The following is a 20691-nucleotide window of genomic DNA, read 5'->3' on the forward strand; positions in this document are numbered from 1 at the left end:
GCACTGCTCCCGCTCCCCGGGCTGGGGTGGGGGAGACCCACCGGCGTGGGGAGGGGCTGGGGGCCGGTGGGTGCGCGGCGCGGTGCGGTGCGCGCTGCGCGGTGAGGTGCGCGGAGCGTCCCCTGCGCCCCGTCCGCACCGGCGCCGCGGGCTCTGGCCATGGTGCTGAAGGCGGCGGCCGGGGCCGGGCCGGGCCGGGGGCGCGGCGCGGTGCTCCCCCTGCCCCAGGCCTCCGTGCGCCGCTGCCTGCCCCCCGCCGGGGCTCAGCCCTCGGGGTCTGCCCTGGCCCGGGACTGGGTTATGGGGAATCCCTCCCGGTGCGGAGCCCTGCCCGGTGCGTCTCTCCTCCGACTTGCTGAACTCGGCCCGGCGCAGGCTAGCTGTAGAGCGCTGTGCGTTCAGGTGGACTGTGGGCGACATCGCCCGGTCCTGCGGCGAAGGGAGAGGCCAGCTTGGCCCTGGTGCTAACCAGACACTTTGCAGCTCAGAAAACACGTAGGGCTTGGTGGATTTTGGAGAAGCAGTGATCTGTTCTTGTGCACTTGATCCAGCCTCGGTCAATGAACTGTCCCACGGAGAGAAGCTGCAGGTGCCCCATGCACCTGGGAGAAGGGAGTGAGGGCACCATGGTGCCAGTGCTGACAAACAAGGTGAGCAGATCTCACTTTCTACTTGAGCTTTTTTGGAGATCTGCTCTTTCTGTTGCCTCCTGGGACCCGTTCATCCACACAGAGCCCTGCTACTTTGCCTAGTCATTGCTTTGAGAAACACAAGCCACGGGGCAAGGTTGAGGACTAGGAAAAGGCAGTGTGTGCCTATCTCTGTGTGTACTGTTATAGTCCTGAACGTGATCTATCTGCGTCGTAGATCAGATAGGCAGAATGAAAGACCTAATAGTATTCCTCCCCCTTCCCCCCTTTCTGGCTGAATTGCGTATTGTTTTCATACTCTAACAGTCTGCAAAGTGCTCCAAGGCCTCCGTGTGTGGCCACAGGCTAAACACTGTGATTATTTGGGTGATAAAATCATTTAATGTTTTCCCTGCTAGTCCAGCTCCACTCTGATATCTCCCTACGGGAGGTATCACCTTGCCCTGCGTGTGCCGTGGGACTGAGGAGGATAACAACACACTTCAGTCTGCAAAAGTAGCATTTTTGCAAAAAATTGCAAAAGGGAGCTCGGGGTCTATACGGGCAAGAAAAGGGGCAAGAAGAGCCCGAGAGCCCCGTGAAGAACAGGTATTACAAAAGTCCCCAAAGATGTCTATACAGCTGTATTTTCAGAAAGTGGTCACTTAAGTGGATTTTACTGCGTTGTAGATTCTTTTCTCTGGAGGCTTAGGACGATTCTGGTCTTCCAGCCGTGGGGCTATATGTTGGGGGGGGTGGGGGGTGGCGGGCGGGCGGATTTACTACCTCTGGAGAACTAGTGACTTCTTTAGGGGCTTGAATGCATTTTTTTTTTCTTTGCCTCCACATTATTAGGTTAATCATTGCTTGAACTGGTTGCTATGGTTTTGGCAAACCCATGGAAACTTGATAATGAAGACTGAAAGACTCCTTTTCCATTTATCTTTTCTCTATGTTTAGTGCATGATGGTCTCATTTCTCTTGACGGGGCTGTCCCAGCGCCAGTGCCCTGCCTTTATAACCATGGCTGCTGTAATGGCCTCCAGACTTTTTGATGTGGAAGAAACAGGTGGCCACTGGGACCGCGACAATTTCAGAGATGCAGTCTTGTGCCCTTGCACAGTTGCAGGCAGTGGGTTGAAAACAAACTTAGCCTGGGCACTGCCAGGTTTGCTTGCCAAAATCCCACCCAAGGTGGACTCAACTTTTATTTTTGCAGCCAGGGGAGACCCCTTGCTACAAGCTGATGTTTTCATGGCCCCAACACTCAGTTTTAGGTCTCTTTCTGTTTAGAGAAGAAGAATTTGAATATGTGATATTATCCTCTATTACAGAAATAAAGAGGCTTTAAACCTGTCTCCTCCTGAACCTTCCTTCTCCTCCGCAGCTGCATTTTACTGCTGAACTCTGGCTGCCGGGATATTCAGCAAACTCTGTCCATGCCTCCAAAGTGGAGTCTCCTGCAAATGCCTCACCAATGCTCTGTTCTGCTCAAGGTTAAAATGGGGGATTGAGGATACCAAACAGTTGAAAACAGAGACTGTAAATTATTTGCATGGCTCAGAGAGGCCAGGCTCATTGCCAGGGCCAGGGAAGGGGAAACACCGGGGTCCTTTCCTCAGCGACAGACTCATCCCCCTCCTCCTTGCTCCTGGCTGGCTCCCTCGTGTCTGAAGGCTGGCGAGAAAATGAAGGTGATTCCCATAATCCCAGGGCAATTCCTTTGACCTCAGGCCTCCACTATGTGCTCTAAATACGGCTTTAAGTGAGTCGCCTCCTGCCCTCTCACATTGTCTGCCTCTGACATTGCAGTCAGGTTTCCTGGAGGAGGAGGCAGCTGGGGCTGCAAACCACTGCCTGTCCTCTCCACACCACTGGGAATCAGTGGGGGCTCCTGCAAGCAGAGCAGACCCGCTCACCTCTTCCGACATGCATCGGGATGCCCCGGTGTCACCCAGAGGTGCTCCTGTGCTGGGCCATGGCAGGATGCCTGGCTGTGGCTGCATGCCCGTCCTCCCTCACTGCCCGCACATTTCGATGTAGCTGCGCTCGCTGGCAGAGAAAAGGCAAAGAATCTGGATTCTTTCACATGGTCAGCCCTCAAAAGTCTGCCTTTCCCCCCCTCCTCCCAGCTATAATGACAATCCAAAGAGTTCCTGATAGGGTTTTAAAAGATGCTTATTCATTCACCGTCCACCAAGCATGAAAATCCAGCTCATTTGTTCATTTGTTGCCATTCTTTGCCCAAACGACCCCACAGGGGCTGAAGCCTGTTGCCGAAAACTTGTCACTCACACTTTTAACTTCTTTTTGTTGTACTTCTCTTTATTTCATTCTTCTGTGTCCCCACCTCCGCCACCACCCCACCCTCTCCTCCGGTCACAAAGGCAAGTCTGGGAAGCTCTTTAAAGCTGCAGTGCCCCCTTTTAAAAATCAATACAAAAAAAGCAATAGCTGAAAGGAGATCCCAAGTTTGTGTAAGGAAGGGGGAAACTCCATCCCGTCTGCGCAGCCCAGACGGGGAGGGTGGGAGGGGGGATGGCACTGGGTGTCAGCACCCCCAAGCCGCCTTCAAGCCCTGCCTGGGGTTCATGTGGCACCCTCGCCAAAAGAGTTGGGCCTTCCTGCGTCAAAGGAAAGTAACCTGAGGGTTTAAGGGGCTTTTAAGGAGAGGGCAAAAGCATCAACCAAGCAGTGAGCTCCCCCAGGGCAGCCACCGGCATGGCCTCTCTCCCTGCAGTGTCCTCTCCTCCACTCAGAGGCTTTTCAGCACGCGACTGATGCGGCAGCCCTGCTTTCTAACAAGACTAACCCAGGGCACATCTCCCCTTTGGAGCTGTGGGCTTCATAGTGCAGAAGAAAAAGATAAATCAATGTGTATTTGTATTTGGAACTGAGCTAGGCCTTGCTAGCTAACCTCTCAGCAGGTCCTATCTGCTTGTGAATCCAAGTCCCTGGCTGGCAAACTTAGACTCTTCCCAGGTTAGGCTGTTTAGTGATGCTCTGCCTCCCTGGAGGAGGAGGAGTATGATAACATCCATGGCATCTTTCTTCATTCCCAGACACCCAATGTCCTCAGGTGGGTTTTATGGTGAAAGCTCGGTGTTGGCTTTGCTCGGGGTCATCCTGCCTCCTTGGTTAATTCTCTGAGCGGGGATGCTCCTAGAAAACCCATGCTGGGGCAAGCAGGAGATATGAGTTTTCTGCTGCATGCTTGCTGGCCCCTCCACAGCTCCATGCACCCTCGTAGTGGTGTCCGCTGGGGGATGGGTGAGAGCAGGGTGGTGGGGATGAGGCATCTGAGACCACCTCAGGCTCCCCATTATCACTGGGTCTCCCACCCTGGTCAAAGCATGGGGCTTCCCTCCCTGAGGGACACACACAGGTTTAGTGTTTAATGGTCACCATGGACATTTCTGATTGCATTTAACCCCTGCAGCCAGGAGTTGCACAGCTGCAGCCATGAAGAAGCCATGAAGCCTTTTGCTTTCATTTCAGCCACAGCTGCAAGGTTTTACCTTGTTTTTCTGGGGCCTCAGATGTGATTTTTGCCTGCACTTTGTGCAGCTCTGCCTGAAGCGGGCCCTGGCATGAGGAATCACATCTCCATCTTCACCCTGAAGGATGTGGGTGAAGCATAGGCTCCTCACTCAGGCTCAGCTTGTTATTTCAGATAGCAATTGCAGCGAAATTATCTCCCCCTCCCTTCCCACCCTGTGTATGCAAGTGGAGCTGGTTTCCTTGTTTCCTGTCTTCCTCAGGGCACCACATCCCCAAGTCTTCAGTACCCAAATTTCAGTGGAAAATGTTGCCACCAATATACCAAAGGTATATTGGCATAATATACCAATTTATCAAAAGGTATAAAGGCACTTGCCTGCTTGCACTCCTCTCCCCAGGGCAGGGGCAGTGGCAGGAGCTAAAGGGAAAAAGAAAAAACTTCTCCCTGTCACCTCCCAGGTACCAATCCATCATCCCCAGACCCCGGGCACCAGTGGCCCAAGACCTCCTGCTCCCTCCCCGGGCAGGTTGTTTCAGCCGCTGAGACCTCGCGCCCATGGGACAGGGGGAAGATTAATGGGGCAGGTGCTGGTGCCCAGAGCTGGCCCTTGCCCTGATAAGGTGGGAGCTGAGATAGTGCTGGGTCAATACTCAGCGGTGGCCACCTGGAGCTGCGGCTGGAGCCACCTGAGGGGCTCCAGGGAGGAGAGGGCCCTGGGGGTCCTTCCCCCCACGCGGTCCAGCTGTGTCCCGTGGGAGATGCAGCCGCTGTACACTGCCACAGCCCCCTGTGCTATGCTGGCAGGGACCCCCTGCTCCCGGCTGGACCCCCAGCCTCCCCCTGCCATCTGGTCCCCTTGCCTGCTCCCTCCCATCAGCTTTCACCACGCAGCCTGGCTCCCGGGGCAAAGCCAAGGTTTCAGCCTCCCCCACTGTTAATAATTCCCAAGGGAGCGCGGCATTCCCATTTATCAACCCTCCTTTAAAACCCAGCTGTTATTCATGTGTGTGTGTCCCCCTCCCTCACCTTTCCCAGTGTGCTGCTATGCCCTCACTGCATCCCATGATGCCCCAACGTCCCCGCATTTGGGCAGGAGGGGGTTTTGTGCGCAAGGGGCTCCCACCATGAACCCCTCCCTGCTTTAGGTGCCAGAGCTTGGAGATAAATGGTACTGCTGGCTGCACGCATTAAAACTGCGGAAGGGCACCTGTTGCTGGAAAAAAACTGCAGCCCAGGGTGAGCCGAAATCTTTTGTGGTTTGAAACTGCTCCTTTGGTAATAAACCTTGATGTGGTTCATCCTCACTTGCTCCTGGAACCAGGTTTCATTGAGTACTCGGTGGTGGGTGGATGCCCTGGAAGGACTGCCAAATTTTGTTATAATATTTTATTTCAGGAGCAGTGTGCTCCTGGCTGCAGGTTATTTATCCTGTTGCCCTTCGGCTCTGTACCTGGGACATGCTCCTGCCCTGCCTGGCTCACTTTGGGCCACTTTACATTTAGCTCAGTGACCTGGGAGACTTACAGATGGGACTCCGGGGGTGCAAACAGCAACCGTCTTTTTAACTACATTTCTTGCGTGCACTTCAGGAGCCTTGCCATCCTACGGTTTGGCTTTTGCAATATCCCAAGAGGACTTTTCTGGAGGGCTTTCTTGTTTTCCCATGGCCTGTCCCTGCTCTCCCGCGGGATGTCGCGCCGTCCTGGCTGCCCCGCGCCAGGCTGCACGGCCGATTAGGGACCCCCTTTGTCACCTAATTGGATTTTTCTCCCCTTGTTAGCCCGCAATGAAAATGTCATGGGCGGCAGGGAGGTGCCCATTCATCTCCAATTAAATTCGGTCGCCTCTCGGACGAGCCGCGCCGCTATTCACCCCGCAGCAGGCAGCTGCCGCTCGCCGGGGGATGCAACGGGGGGTCCTGCGCCCGCAGCCACCCCGGGGCCGGCCGTGATGCCGGGGAAAGGGGAAATATCCAGGCTTGGACAGACACGAGAAAGGCCGGGGTCCACGCAGCCCCCAGGTTCTCTCTCCGGGTGGTCCCCGTGGCTTGTTGGGGGATTTTTGGCCGCAGCCGGTGTGCGGGCCGTGCACGGCGGTGTGTTGCCAGGAGGTGGTGCTGGGACCCCGCGCCCTTGGCCTTGGCCGGACAGGGGCCAGGACGCCGGGCTTCGGGCATGCTGCGCTTTCCAGGGAGCTGTCGGTCGTGGGGGGCTGCGGGGCGAGAGGGGAGGCGATGCTGGGTCGCGGCTGGCAAGGCAGGAGCCATCTGCAAGGTCCCGATGGAAAACCAGGGAGCCACGGATCAGCTCGGGAAGGACCCTTCCCCGGGAGCAGCGCTCCCTCTGCCCGGTGCCTGCGGGCGTTACTCTAGCACCCTCCTCGCACACCTTTTGAGAAAACAGCCTGCGGTGTTCTTGCCTCTGAAACCCGGCGGACTTTGACTCTGCTCCCTGCAAATCGCCTGCGGAGACGAGCCAACCCCATGGAGGGAGTCTGGGGACGCTTTTGGTTTTTCCCAAAGTAAGAGGACTCGAACAAAAACGCAGAGAAGTCGCTGGAAGGACAAACCACAACTTAAGCCTAAAGAGTAATGTTTCGGGGAGGTTTTCGGTCCCTCGCTGCTCCGACATTGCCTAAGCCTTCCCGTGAACCCCCAAACCCCAAAGTGGTGTGGGTGGGACACCCCCGGGCAAACCATGCTGCAGCCGGCATGGGTTAGAAATGGTTTCTTAGCTGAGCTCTTGCGCTCCGGGGCTGTGGCAGGGTGTTTCATAAACGGCAATTAAAGAGCTGTCAGCCCCGTAAATGCAGCCGCAGAGGGGCAGCTCGGCTGTAAAAGCGGGGCTCGGGTCAGCTCTTCTGGCCACAAGGCGCCGGGAGCGAGAAAACAATGTAGAGGTGATGGGAAACGGGCTCTGCCGTGGGGTGGGTCCGAGCCGAGCCCTCGGGGCCGGCCAGGAGCGAGCCCAGCTACGTAGGTGCTACGTAGTTGCTGGTATGTGATGTTAAATAAGAAAGAGCAAGGCTTTTTTGAATACAGCGTATGACTAGAGAAGGTGAAATTATTTGCGGCAAACAATGGTGTTGATAACTTTTTCCGTTCTTTGCTTTCCTGCGAGTAAACATCTATTCTTCTTACTTTTATAAAAGCATTCAGCAGGGGAGTGTGAAGCGGCCAGGATTGTTTCTGTCGTGATTGGATGCCTCCCAGCCGGGGAAAGAGCTTTCCTGTTGCCTGCCCGAATTCCTCCTCAGTGAACTGCTAAAGCCCAGGGCAGCTTTGCCTTTCCCTGACCGCTCTTGCATCCGAAAACCTCCCTAACCTAAACTTAGCAAAAAGCAGATGAAAGAGCTCTGGGGCTCCCCAGGGAGAATTAATGATCTGCAAACAGACGGATACTCACAAAATGTTTTTTTCTTGCTCTCCTCCCCTCTCTGCTGCTGACATATATATTTGGAGAGATGTTTGGAAAAACATGGCCCTGGGCATAGGGTCCCCAGGGGAGCTTTTGGAGTTTGCAGGGGTTCACCAGTGCCGCAAGCAGGTGATGGGCAGGGGGGAGAAGGAGGGGATCCATGGGAGCATTGGGAAGGGAAGGCCATTAATTTCCTTACTCAAATGGCTTCTGCCAATGCTGCCTGGGAAGTGGGGTCCTCAAAATCCACCCTATGGGGAAGCAAAGCCAAGCAACACAGGTGAGCTCCCCACTGCCTTGGTCCACAACCTGATTCTGTCAGTGGTTGAGCTGCGAAGCTGGGGCTCCCGCTCCAAGATATTTTTCTTGCCTGGGAACTAGGCTGAGGAAAGGTGTGGCCCGGTCTTTTTTTTTCCTTCCCCAGCTTTCTTTGGCTGAATCCAGGAAAATGCAGGGGATGGCTTATGTTTTGGAGCAGTGCAATGGGCTCTGCTCTGCAGACAGCTCTGTGCAATTCACAGGGTCACAGAGACGCTGTGCTCATCATCCTCTTCCCCCCAAACTGTTATTTTTCACATGCCCTGATGGTGTTAAAAATGAATGCATGTGGTTCCCCTGGAGCAGAAGGTGGGGGAACCCTGGGGGGCCCCGGGGGGGCCACACTTCCTGGCTCCTCACAGGAAGGAGCTGCTGCCGACAGCCTAAAAACAGGCTGGTGCGTCACGGCCAGTGGTTTCTTGGCACACACTGGGAAACCCCGAATATGCTATGGGACAATACATCAAGAGGGTGAGGGAAAACAATAATATCTCAGGAAGCAGCCTGGGATACTGCAGGGGAGAAGCCCGATTTAGACCGTTTCCTGGCCTGAAGGTCTGTGCCATGGTGTGGCTGTGGACGCCTGGTTGTACCCGTCACTGGAGGGGACAAGTGAGACTGTTTGCAGCTCCCCGCATGCTTCTTAAGCTACGTATTTGCCAGTTATTTATTATTTCAGCAAGTTGCTCATTTTTTGCATTTGTGCTATTCCCGAGCAGCCTGGCCCATGCAGAAATGAGCTCTGCTAGTGGAGAGGGGGGGAATGTTGGAGGAGGCACCTGGGGGAGAAAAATATGCATTTCTTATAGCACTGGCCAAATTTGCCTCCTGTGGCTGTTCACCTGAGCTTGTCCCCTGACGATGCTGCCACTTGTCCTTCCACCCCTCCTGGCTTTGGCGTGGAGACTCCCGTGGGAGGGCAGCATGTCTGGGCCCTCACCTGCTCTTCTCCTTAAAGATTGCAGGAAACTGGGAGAAGATGACTTTATGGTCAGCCTTTTTATGAGCCCCTTTTGCATTCACCTGCAAATGCCATGCGGGTGACCAGCAATGGGGCTGCAGCAGTCTGAGCCCTCCCATCCTCCCATGCCTGCCATGGGGCATCTCTGCCACTGCTCTTCACCAACTCATCTCTCGTTATTGCACCCAAACTGCTGGCCCCAGTAAAGCTACGGCAATGACCTGGCTTTGCTGCAGAAGCAGGGATTTGCAGAAAGCAAATTAAAACTACAAGCAGGCGGGAGGGGAGGGGGCTGCACTGCCTTCCCCGCTGCTCCCCCTGCACTTTTCACCCTGAGAAGGTTGGCCCCGTAAAACACAGATGAAGGATCCCTGTGGCTTCTTGATTACTGTTAGCGTAACCCCTCGCAGGAAAATCTTGCAGTGGAAACAGGGTTTGGCAAAGCCCGAAGCGGGGTCAGGGAGCAGTGTCTATAGGGGGTTTTGCTATAGGGCATTTTGGAGTAAAGCACCATTTCCATCCTTGGACTCCTGCACTCCTCTGGGATACCCTGGCACAGCCCTGCTCCGAAGGACACCTTGGAGGGGCACCAGCCAGATAGAGGCTGGCCCAGCATTTTCATACTTTTGGAAGCCAGATTGTTTTCCCAAATCTTTATATATATTAAAAAAATAATTAAAAATAAATAAGATTTAAAAAAAAAGATCTTGGCCATGGGACCCGGCTCTCTGGGGCCAAACCATGTGGCCTCCGCCAGAGCAACGTGGGGTGGGTTCCCACCACGGCAGAGCTCCCCGGGCCAGCCGGCAGCGCAGCCTGCTAGGCAGGGTTCATGGTTTGGAAAGAAGAAATCAGTAAGACGGGTGTACTTCAGCCAATAATGTACAGCAACACACATTTGATCTAGTATTTTTATTAAAACAGAAGTTAAAGAGCCCTTTCTCAACTCTTATTACTCTTTATATGGCTTTATTAACTCCAGTCAGCATTTCTAAGTAGCTTTTTTTTCTTATTTTTCAACAGAAAAATGTTTTCACCTGGACTAAATGGCTCCGCTCCTGCTCTGTGGGAGTCTGGGGGCTTGTAAAGGCTCCCACAAGCTGATGGGCTGGGTTTCGGGGCCGAGCAGCCCGCAGCAGGTTGCACTAAACCTCTGCCAAGGGCTCCCCACAGCACCTCCGCCTCGGGTTCAGGCAGAGGGGCTTCGCTGTGTCCCTGAAAGGCTGAAAAATGCCTATTGGCCAGCCAGAGATTTTTCCTGCCCCGCTGAGATGGGATGGAAGCTCCTTTCCTGTGGAGGGGATGCGCTTGGAGAGGCCCTGTGCATTCCAGTAATTCCCCCCAATTACTTCAATTTCCCTCCCCACCCTTTTTCTGTAACTCTGCTGTGCCGTTTGCGACGATGAAAAGCATTTTAATTCCCAAAGAAAAAACAGACGCTGGAAATCAAAGTCTCTTTTTAGAGCTTCTCGGAATTGGAGTGGCTGGGGCTAATAAAATCCCAAGTTACGAAGTGTTGCGGAGGCTGAAACCCTCCTGCTCTTCCCACAACGAGGGGAAAACAGGGACCCATTCATTGTGGGGCCATCTCCTACGGAAAAGCCGGGAGGGGAGCCCCGTGATATATGTGGCACCAGTGGAAAAGCGAGGAACAGGCTGGGCTTTGTCGGAGGTGCCGCAGCCTGGGCTGGGCAGAGAGGTGGCTTTGGTGATGCTGGGATGTGCTGGACCTGGCTGGGACCGGGCTTTGGACCCACTGAATTGGCAGCAGCCGAGGGAAGAGCCAGTGTCCCTGCAGTGGTGCCAGGGCTTCCTGCAGTAGGAAGCGTGGCCAGAGCAGCTGCTTTCCCTGTGCTTCAAGACTCAACTCATACCCGAGCTGATCTTTATTTGCCTGGCAGAGCAAAGAAAGAGGCTTTTTGCCCTCAGCCCCTGCCCTATGGTTACTGCAAGAGGCTCAACCTGCCAGTGAACACTGCGGTGCAAGGATGACTTTTGGTCTATGCTTTGGGGACGGGCGAAGAAAGGCTGTGTGCACTAATCCTGTGCTGGATTTAACTGCCCGGCGGGGCTGGGTGCAGGATTAACCAGGGCACAGTGAAATACAGTGCAATGGGTATGCACAGCGCAGGGGCAGACGGCACTGTGAGCCCCCTGAGGACAAGCCCCAGCAGGGACAGGACCCCTGGCTTAGTTATTAGTTGCATCTCGCTGTGTCGAGCCTTGAGGGCACTAATCGGCCTTAATGTCCCTCAGCAGCCTCACCTCGGGCCTCCCCACACCCATGGGATGGCTCTATTTAAGACCATGTGTTGTTATTGCCCCTTCCCTGCCTCCAGCTTGGTGTGGAAGGGTGCAAGTTTGGGGAGAGAGCTGAGCAGTCCCTCGCTCCTGCTCCATGGAGGTGGGTCAGCTGCCATGCTGAAGGGCTGTTCCATGAGGTCCCTCTGGCTCCTACGCCCCAGCTGTTTTGAATATTAAAGCCCCTTCCTGGGTCCTTGGCAGCCACCTGATGGAGGAGCAGCTTTTCAATAGGAAGAGGCTGGGTGGGGAAAAGCCATCGTGGGGTGGGGGAGGAGAGGGTCTCAACCAGCAAATGCATTTTTGGGAATGGTGAGCTGTGCCCCGTGTGAGGCCAGTGGTGTGGCGGAGTGGGCAGGTAGGACCCTCGGGCTGGATCTTCCTCTTCCTGCTCCCGGCTGCGGCTGTGCAGGCAAACCTGTGATGTGAGGACGTGCGGTCCAGGCTTGAAGCAGGATGGTTTTGCCTCTGCTGGCCCTGCTCAGTGAGGATGTTGTACAGCGGGGAAAAAAAAAAGCTCTTTTTTCCATTCCCTCCCCAACCCTGGCTTGAGTCCCTCTTCTCTGCTTGGCAAAGGGCCTGCATGCCCCTCGCACCCAGAGGAACATGTGTAGGTCATGTGTTTGGCTGCAGCAGTTTGCAGCCCTAAATGGATGAAGGTCCCTGGGGAGCCTTCTGTGGGGCAAAGAGCCAGGCGGCCAGGCTGGGCAGCCCTTCTCCAACCTGATCTGCTGTGCTGCTGTGTTTCCACCGTGGTCAGTGGGGATGGGAAAGCTCTCCTGGAGGGTGGGTAGGGACCCCAGGTGTTCCCCTGAGAAGCAGTATTGCCAAGGCACTGCTTGGCCAGTGACCTCCAGGTTTCATTCTGTTTCCTGCCATCTGCATAAATATCCAGGAGAGGTTTCCAGTAGATTATCCCTCCGTTCCTAGTGTGCTCCTGTGGGTCTTGCCTGATGGGTGAGGAGCTGTGCTTTGGAGGCAGGACATAGAGGTAAACTAAGGTAACATCGTCAGCTGGGTCAACATGATGATCCTTAAGTTGCTAAATTACCATGGGTTATGATATCCCACTTAATGCAGGAGATTTACAGCGCATCAGTTCATATAAATGCCTTTCCAGAGCCTTCCCCATCCACCCCTTCTCAGAGCCAGGCAGTGCATGTGTGGGAATGGATTTGCTTGGGAAAAATGTTTTGTTCTATCAAGAGCCCCAGGGGGTATTTATTTTATTTTTTGTATTTTAGGACATGATATTTTTCTATATTCTGTTTTTGGTTTTTTGGAAATTTGGCATCGGCCAAGGAACATTGCCTGGCCGTGCTTTGCAAGGCTGAGCGTGCCTCTCCTGGCACGGGGCTGCTTTCTATGGTGCGGATGATGCTGGACAAATCTGTCGAGCAGAAGGTGCTGGAGGAGGAATTAACCTTTAAAACACACACAACGCACACGCAAAATATTCCTCCCTAATGCAATGCTTGGGATCTGGGCAAACGACAATAGCAGAGCAGTGGGGCTGTGTGGGATGCACGGCTGGCCTGGCCTGCCTGCAGCAATGGTCCAGTCAATGCAGGCAGGGCTGGGGAGCTCCTGGCAGCCACCAAGGAAATGCTGCGAGTTTTTAAAAATCATTATATTGGTCAATGTGTCTCTGGTTTCCTGATGGTTCTCCCTGCCTGGGTACCCTGGGTCTGATGTGTTTCCCTATGGCTGAGCTGGATGTAAGGATTTCATAAGCAAAAATCTGGATTTATGGATTTTTTTTCCCCCTACTTATTGCATTTAAAAATACATTTTTGGTGGCAAGCAGGGAACCCTGCCTGGCCGAGCAGGGGTTGCTCTGCGATGTGCCCACCACCAGCAAAACCCGTCTGCCAGCGAGGGCTGGGGGAAGAATTAACTGTTAAAACACATATGTGCAAAACCTCACCTTGCAGGTAGGCTCAGCCCCCGCCAGACAGGGGCTGGCAGTGCTCATTGGGAACTATAACTCAAGTGGCATTTGGGTCCGGTGACAAGGACGGGAATCCGGGAGCCGCTCTCATGAGGGGCTGTGGGGCAGGTGCAGAGGAGATGCACCATATGTTAAACAGCCCCGAGGAAGCTTTCAAGCCTCCGTTGTAAAAATCCTCCGTCTTTCTCCCTGTATTTAATGCATCTTTGTATGGACACTAATTCCTCAAGTATCCACGCCAGGGTTGACTTTTAGTATGTTTGTCCAGGCAAGCTGCCAACGAGCGGTTCCTACAAGGCTCCCAAGCTCTGACATTTGTTAACGCTGCAGTAAATCACAGTGGCTCTTTGGGCAAGGTTTTTCTTGACAAAACGGCGGAGGGGAGAAAAAGAGAGAAGAGACCACAACAAAATGCAAAGGGCTTATTTAAGCCAGAGAAGAGTAACTGGCCCGAATGAAGCAGATGGGGGACAATGAGGGAAACTTCCAGCTCTGTGCCCTCTGCTCCCCCCGTCTCCCCTATTCATTGGTGGGCAATAACTGAAAGGGGAAAAAGCCCGAGGTTGGTGCTGTTGGCTGAGGAAGGTGATGAGGGAAGCCCAGCTGGCCAGGGCAGTCATGGAGAAACCTGTTGAGATGTAAAGGTCTTGGGGGGAAGTGTCAGGCTGAGCTGGAGCTTTGGTAATGGTGCGATTATAACCCTAAAATCTCCTGTACCAAGCCCCTTTGGTTACTCTTGTCTCCCCACTGTATTCTGGGGGAGGATGTGTGATGTGGCCCCTTTAGCAGCTGGCTGTGGTTTTGGGTGGGAAGATGGTTTGCGGGGGGGGAAACAGCTCACTCAGTGTTATTGAACAGGGAGCTCTCACCCCAAAGCAGCCACCTCTGGGGCAGCATCTCCATCCCAATGTGGGCTGCATCCTATTCTGGTGCTGCAGCCCCTCTCCCCGCGCCTCCCCCCAGCCCTGCTGCAGTGTGAGTATGTATTTATCCCTGCCAGCCTTCTGTCTTCCCTCTTTTCCCCAGCTTATTTATGGCCATTGCCTTTCAGCTCCTGGCCACTGCAGCCTGAACTTGGCCATTATGCGCGGCTCGTTGCAGAGGCCATCAATCTGCGGGGCCAACATGCAGCCTGATGGACTTCCCTCATCATCATCAATTTTCCTCGCTGTGCTGGTGCATCCCTTTGGATCTGGGGCAGCTGCACATGTGCTGCTGGTGGCCTCCGTGCTTCCACCCCAGACACCCGCCTCATCCTCACAGAAGCCTTTTGTCCTGGGATGTGCACAGGCATCAGGTGGGTCTGCTTGGTCCAGACGTCCAAGCAGGACTTGGGGTGGCTTCAAAGAGGTGATTGGAGTGCATTGCACAGAAAAAACCCACATTATTTCACTCTAAATAAGCACCGTGGAGTCCTGCTTAGCCAGCCTGACATTTAAGCAAATTCTCTATATAAATTTGGCAGGAAAGTTGTTCCTATTCTGTATCTTGGGTGCAGGCAGAGGTGGGCTTTGCTGTCTTTGCAGATTGATGCTTTCAAAGGGGCTGCAGAGCTGAAGCTGCTGCATTTTTTGCCCTCAGAAGGACTCCCAGGGTGTTTTGCCCATCGCACCATGTGTGGGTGCTGTTGAAGCATCGTGCCCTGACACGCATGCAGGGCTGGGGTGGGAGGTGGCTGCTCCTTAACAGCAAATAACAAAACTCCACCGGGCTTCAGAGTTATGTTGGGGAGGATTGTATGGGGACCGCCAGCTGCAGGGACCTGTGTCAGAGGGGAGGTGAGAGACGCTGCTGAGCTCTCCCTACCCAGCACCAGCAATGTGATAGCCTTTGGACTGTGCCAGTGTTCGGGAGGTGCAAATCCCCCAGAGGAATGGCTCGGGCTGCAGGGACATGACACCCAGCTCAGCCCTCCCATGTGCCCTCCCAGGGCTGTGGGGCATTGGGATGTCTAATGCCTTCCTGAATTGTCCCTGCCACCCCCTCCTGCTTGTTAGGGGCAGGAAAGCAGCTGGAAACTTAAAGGTAATTCTCAGTAGCTGGATGGTTTCATCCCAATTTACTCACAATAAGTCGGACCTTGAAATAAGGTACTGTTCAGTTAAAAATAATCAGGAGAGCTGCTCCAGCCAGGCTGTGACTGAGGCCTTGTGGTTTGCTGGGAGCACTTGTCCGAGGCTGAAGGATGCTTTTTGTGGCTGGACATTGATGCAAACTGGCACGGGGCCATGGGCGGCTTTGCTCTGCGTGGGAGCGGTGCTCCCATGGGAGGTGCCGCTGCCCCCTCTCTCAAGGAGGGAGTGGAGGCTGTGGCTTTCAGGGGGAGCCAGCGAGGTGCCTGGGGTCATTTGCCAGAGGGATCAAAGTTGCTTGGGCTAAAGTGGAGCAGGGCTGGCTGCTGATCAGACAGCAGCGTTGTGGGAGCTTAATTTCATTAGGAGCACTAGCCAAAGCCCCTGGTGTCCTGTGGATGTCGACAGCAGCTCCTGGAATGTCTACCCCTGCCCACAGCCAGTTTGGGCGTGCAATCGTGGCTCTGCTGCTGCCTTGCTGTGGGTGACACCGGGCTGTCACCCTCCAGCCCGCATACGGAGGTGTGAAAGCCCAGGCTGGGTCTCGCTCAGTTGCTTCAAGTTGCTGCCTCATTCAAAAATAACCGTGTGGCTGTGGTGGCCTGGCTGGGGGGCTGAGCGGCTGGTGGAGTCTCCTTCCCGCCGGTATTTTTAGGGGTGGCATTTAGACTTGGTGCAGGTACAAGCAGCTGGAAAATGTGTGGCATTTCCTCTTCCCGACAGGCGATCTGGGGAGGCTGGATGATGCCCGTGGTGCTGCTGTGCCGGCTGCCTGCCCGCAGGTGACTGTTATGAAAAGCAGGGGCACTGAAATAATGTCACCCCCTGGCCCTGCTGCCCAAGGAGGCACTGGGGTTTGGTGAGGCTGGTGCTTGCGGGTCTGGCTGAAATGGGGTGGCAGGGTGTTGCACAATACCTGTCATGCCTCTCCCCCTTAAAATGCTGCTTATTCCCAGTCTGGGCTATTGCATCAAATCACCAAAATACCCCCGTTTTGCACAAGGAGCTTTTCCAGGGGGCAACTCTAGCTGCTGGCTGCTATGATGGGGATTTTTGCTGTTGGTCTGGTACAAGCCGGGAACTCAGAGCTTGAGCTGACTTCATGCCCCCTGTTGAGCCCGACATCTTCTGACGCCGTCACAGCTTGAGCAGGAGTAGCAGCCTGGCCACCCGCCGGCCCCTCTGCCCGATGCATTTGCTGTGAGCAGAAAAATGTGACCTGCAGTCTTGCCCTTACCCATCTCCCCTCCTCTCCTTCCCTCCTTTTCTCTACCCTCACCTGGAAAAAAAATCCAGTGTTGGAGACCCATCTGGAGAAGTCTTTTAGGAGGGGAAGCCCATAAATTTCCCTCTGGCTCCCTGACCTTTGGTTTCCCGGGGGAGGCGGCAGAGGGAGAGGAAGCGTTTTCCCCATGGCAGTGACATGGAGGACGGGGGTCTCCCCTTGCTGAGCCAGATGTTATATAGATCTGCAAACCCAGGCTGCTGGTGGGGAAAGGTACCCAGAGCTTTGCCTTGAAGACAAGGAGGAGGATGCTGGCAAGCGGGCTGCAAAAGCTTTGCTCTGTCCTGCTGGGGATGGTACTGGGAGAAACAGAAACCCCCCAGCAACACGTACCGCTGGCATGTGTGCAGGAGGAGCGGTGGAGGTGAACCTGATCTCAGTATTTCCATTTGATACATTATGAAGTGCATCGTTATTCTTCAAAGCGATGTAAAAATCGGAAGCTCTATTCTCTGGAGCCTGGCGGGGAGGAAACCTGCTGTCTTTTATCAGCCCGGGCTGTCCTGGCTGTCGCAGCAGCCTGTCCCACAGCACACGTGTTTGGGTTTCAGCGCAGACGTTCCCTGTGGCGTACCTGGGCCTGAGGCTGAACAATACCCACTTTCTTCCCCAGGAGCAGAGCAGGGCTGCCCTGCCTTTCTGAAGGGGAGATTTATGAGGTGCTCGGCTGCAGGAGACACTGACACTGATCGCCTCTGCTCCTCCCCTGCTTGGGAAGAAAGGGAAGGAAAAGGGTTCATTTTCAGTAAAGGCTGAATAGCAGTTGTCACAGTGGCACCTGGCTTTATCCTGGTCTGGGGTAATACAGTATGGTGCAGCACTGGGTAATGCCTCTACCCATAAAAGATGGGTTTCAAAGCTAAACTCAGCTTTGATTTCTAGCAATGAAATGTTAATAGTGGATCAATTAACCCAAGGCTTCCTGTCTCCTTCCTATGAAAACCAGGCATCTCATAAGGCAAGCTGCATCCATGAGCTTCAGCTGAAGCCTGCTGCTTGGCTCGCTGGTGCCCCAGGCCAGGCAGGCTCGAAGCACTGGGGTATTATATTGCTAATCCTAATATCACCCTCCACCTGTTTTAAGGAAAAGTGAGAGTGGCTGGCCAGCTGTGAACCTGAAGCCACTGCATGGTGCTCCCCTGATGTGTTACATGGCTGGATAGGGCTGGGAGGTGTCCTCAGACACTGAGTAGTGGCACCTCTGACCTGCTTGGTGAGGACACTTCACTCTTGCTCCAGCTGACTTGAGGCTATAAAGCTTTCCCTTTCTGCTTTCCCTTAATTTTGCCTTGGGAAAGTCTGGGTCAGATTCATCTCTGGTTAGATGGTGACACCGTGCCTGGGGTGAGGGCAATAAACCACCCACCCCAGGCCATGCTTCTCTTTCAGTTTGCTGGAGGATACTGTGGTTTGATTCCAGGTTGTAAAAGGAGATTTCTTTGGGGATCCCCCAAGGAAAGGTGCCAACCAACCTACTCCTAAGGAAGAAGATGGGGAGTTTTCAGAGGATCTCAAGTGGGCAGAGCCTGGTCTGTGTTCAGAAGAGCTGCTTTTCTCTGAAGGAGACATCCCCACCTCACTGTGGAGGACCCACAGATGCACCCCAGCAAATCCCTGCTGTGACCGCAAGCTGAGAAACAAGGTGAGACACAATCCAAACCCAACGTACACCACAAACAACCTTTCTGCAGCCCCATAGCCCCTGCTAAGGCTGTGCTCCTGGGGTGGCAGCTGAAGGGCAGTGGTGATTTATTTGCTGAAGTAGCCAGAAGGGGCTCCCTGGGGTGCATGGGGGTGTCCCCAGCTGGCTGTGCCCCCTCTAAATGGCTGCATGGGCTGAAGCGGGGTGTCTTTATCAGAGGACTCTCCCATGAGGATTTAATCTACCCATCAGATCGTTACTGTGCATTGGTGTGCGTCCTCCTCCAGGACTGATTTTATCCACTGATTTTATCCTGATTTCGGCACTCAGCAGGGATTTAAGAGGTCTAGCTTTGTCCTCCCACATGTGTGTGTCCATGCTGGTGTGTATAACAGCTTGAGGCTCAGGGGGACGTTGCTGGCCACTGTTTTGCAGACAACTCTGCACCTGTTTCTCCCCAGTGGTTTAAAGCATAATAAAAGGATATAAATACTGCAGTGACGCTCACAAGGGCCAGCTCACAGGCGGCGTGCAGCCCGCTGTGGGGGCCATCAGTTGTGCCTCGGCGGGTGCCGCTGTTTTGGGGAGGCAATTTGAACCCCTCAGTCTTGCGGCACCAGGGAGAGATGGTTAAGATTTCTTTATTTTTCAGGGGAAAAAAATCCACCCCAACCCTGTTTGATAGATGTGTTTATGAAAATGCGTATCAGTGCCAGAGAGGCTCCTGGGTCTACAAGTTGGACCTATGGCAGTGGCAGCTTATATTTTGGGCAGCTGTGTGGTAGCTGCAGATGAAAGGAGAGCTGGGGGGCTGCAGTGATTTCCTTCCCCCCCCCCCAGCCTCCTGATGGTAATGGGGTCCTGATGCCCTGTGCGGGGGAGCCATCCTGCACAGTTTCCTTCCAGAGAAGGCTCTGGTTTTGCAGTCAGGAGGAAGAGAAATCAGCCCCAGTGCCCAAGTGTTGCCTGTGCTGGTCAAAAGGTATCGGGAAGGAGTGTGGTCCTGCCCAGGGGAAGCCTGCGCTGAAATGAAGGGTGGCCCCAGACCTTGTCCCCATGGACCGCACCTGCTCTCTACAGCGCAAGCCTGTAATCCTGTTTTCTGACATCACCCTCGGTCATCAGGGTGACAGGTATGACATCACGGGGGAGGGTCGGGCCATCCTCGGAGCAGCAGGTGCCGGTGGCCGCAGGTCCCCTCTGGCACGCGTCCCGGCGGCCCTGCGTGCTCTCGCCGCTCTCCAGGGAAGGAGCCTCTTTCCAGGAGATGGCAGCAGCTTTTCGGAGCTGGGACCGCGTTTCCAGCCTGTTTCTGAGGACTGGCAGCCGGGAGGCAGGAGGAATAACGGGGACAGAAGTCCCGGCTGGGTGAAAGAGAGGGTGCTTGGAGAGCCACTGTCGTGACAGTGGGCAGAGGGGCTGATGGCAAGCCTGTCCCCAGCGATGCTCCTGGGGGTGTAAAATGTCCTTTCAAGGCTTCCCCGTCTCACAGGAGACAACGCTAAAGCTTGTGGTTATTTTTTTTACAGCCTGGCGTGCTTTCTGCCTGAGCTGAACCTTCTTATGAGATGATTTTGCTTCTGTATTTTTGTGCACATAAAGTATTTGAACACTTTACAGGGCAGCAATTTTTTGTGTAATGGAAAGCGCTGCCTGGGAGCTCCTTATGGGCCCCCAAGGCACATAAGCACCTTCATGAATGTGTGGATAGGAGTGGAGGGATGAATGCACCGATCTTCTTACCAAGCTGTCATGTGGCTGTTAAGGGAATAGAGTTATAGTTTCTCTTCTAGCTGTGAAAAAGCATGTTGGCAGGAGAGCTGTCAGACCCCTACGGCCTTAAGCTTTGCCCGAAAGGTGGGAGAGGGAGCCCAGTTACAGGGCATCTTCCTTCAGAGAGCTCAGCAAACCCAGGATTTAGGGCAAATTGGGCTGGTGAGAAAAGCTGAAATGTAAAGCTTCTGCACAAACCAACTTCCCCCAAATTCCAGGGAAAACCTTAAAAAGAGAATAGCATAAATAGCACAAGGATTGCATTTTACGGTGATTTCTTTTTAGCTCTTGGTGCTGCCAAGCAATCTGTTTGCTGCAAGCAGAAGGCAATGCTTGCTTCCTTCATTCCCATAAGCACTTCTCGGCCAGAGGAGCAATGTTTTAGGAAACAATATGGCACTCAAAACTTCACCAGTGCTTTGAACTAATTTGAAGTAGTTGAGCGAACACCCCATCCAGCCCCCAGGTATGCAGAAAGCCTCTGAGACTGCCCCAAAGCCTTCCAGCACAAGGCAAAGGGATTTCAGGAAAGCAAATGGAAAATGCTATGGAAATTGGTCATAGCAGCTGGAGTTTGCTGTCACCGGGCTCCTCCTGGCAGGAGGAATTTGCTCGTCCCTGGGAGGGATGTGGCCTCTGCTAAATAAGGAGCTCTTGCATGGCCAACAACTCAGATGTGTTTCAGGGTGGAGTGTGGTCTGAGATGGCTTATAACAGCACTGTGGTCTTCTCAGGCCATTGCGGAGGTGAGGTTTGCTCCATCTCGGAGCCTCTATGGCCCAATTTCAAGCTCATTTGTCCTGTGTATCATCCAGGCAAATCACACCCCTCCCCAAAAACT

The sequence above is a fragment of the Mycteria americana genome, chromosome 6 (genome assembly GCF_035582795.1).
Source record: "Mycteria americana isolate JAX WOST 10 ecotype Jacksonville Zoo and Gardens chromosome 6, USCA_MyAme_1.0, whole genome shotgun sequence".
NCBI lineage: Eukaryota > Metazoa > Chordata > Aves > Ciconiiformes > Ciconiidae > Mycteria > Mycteria americana.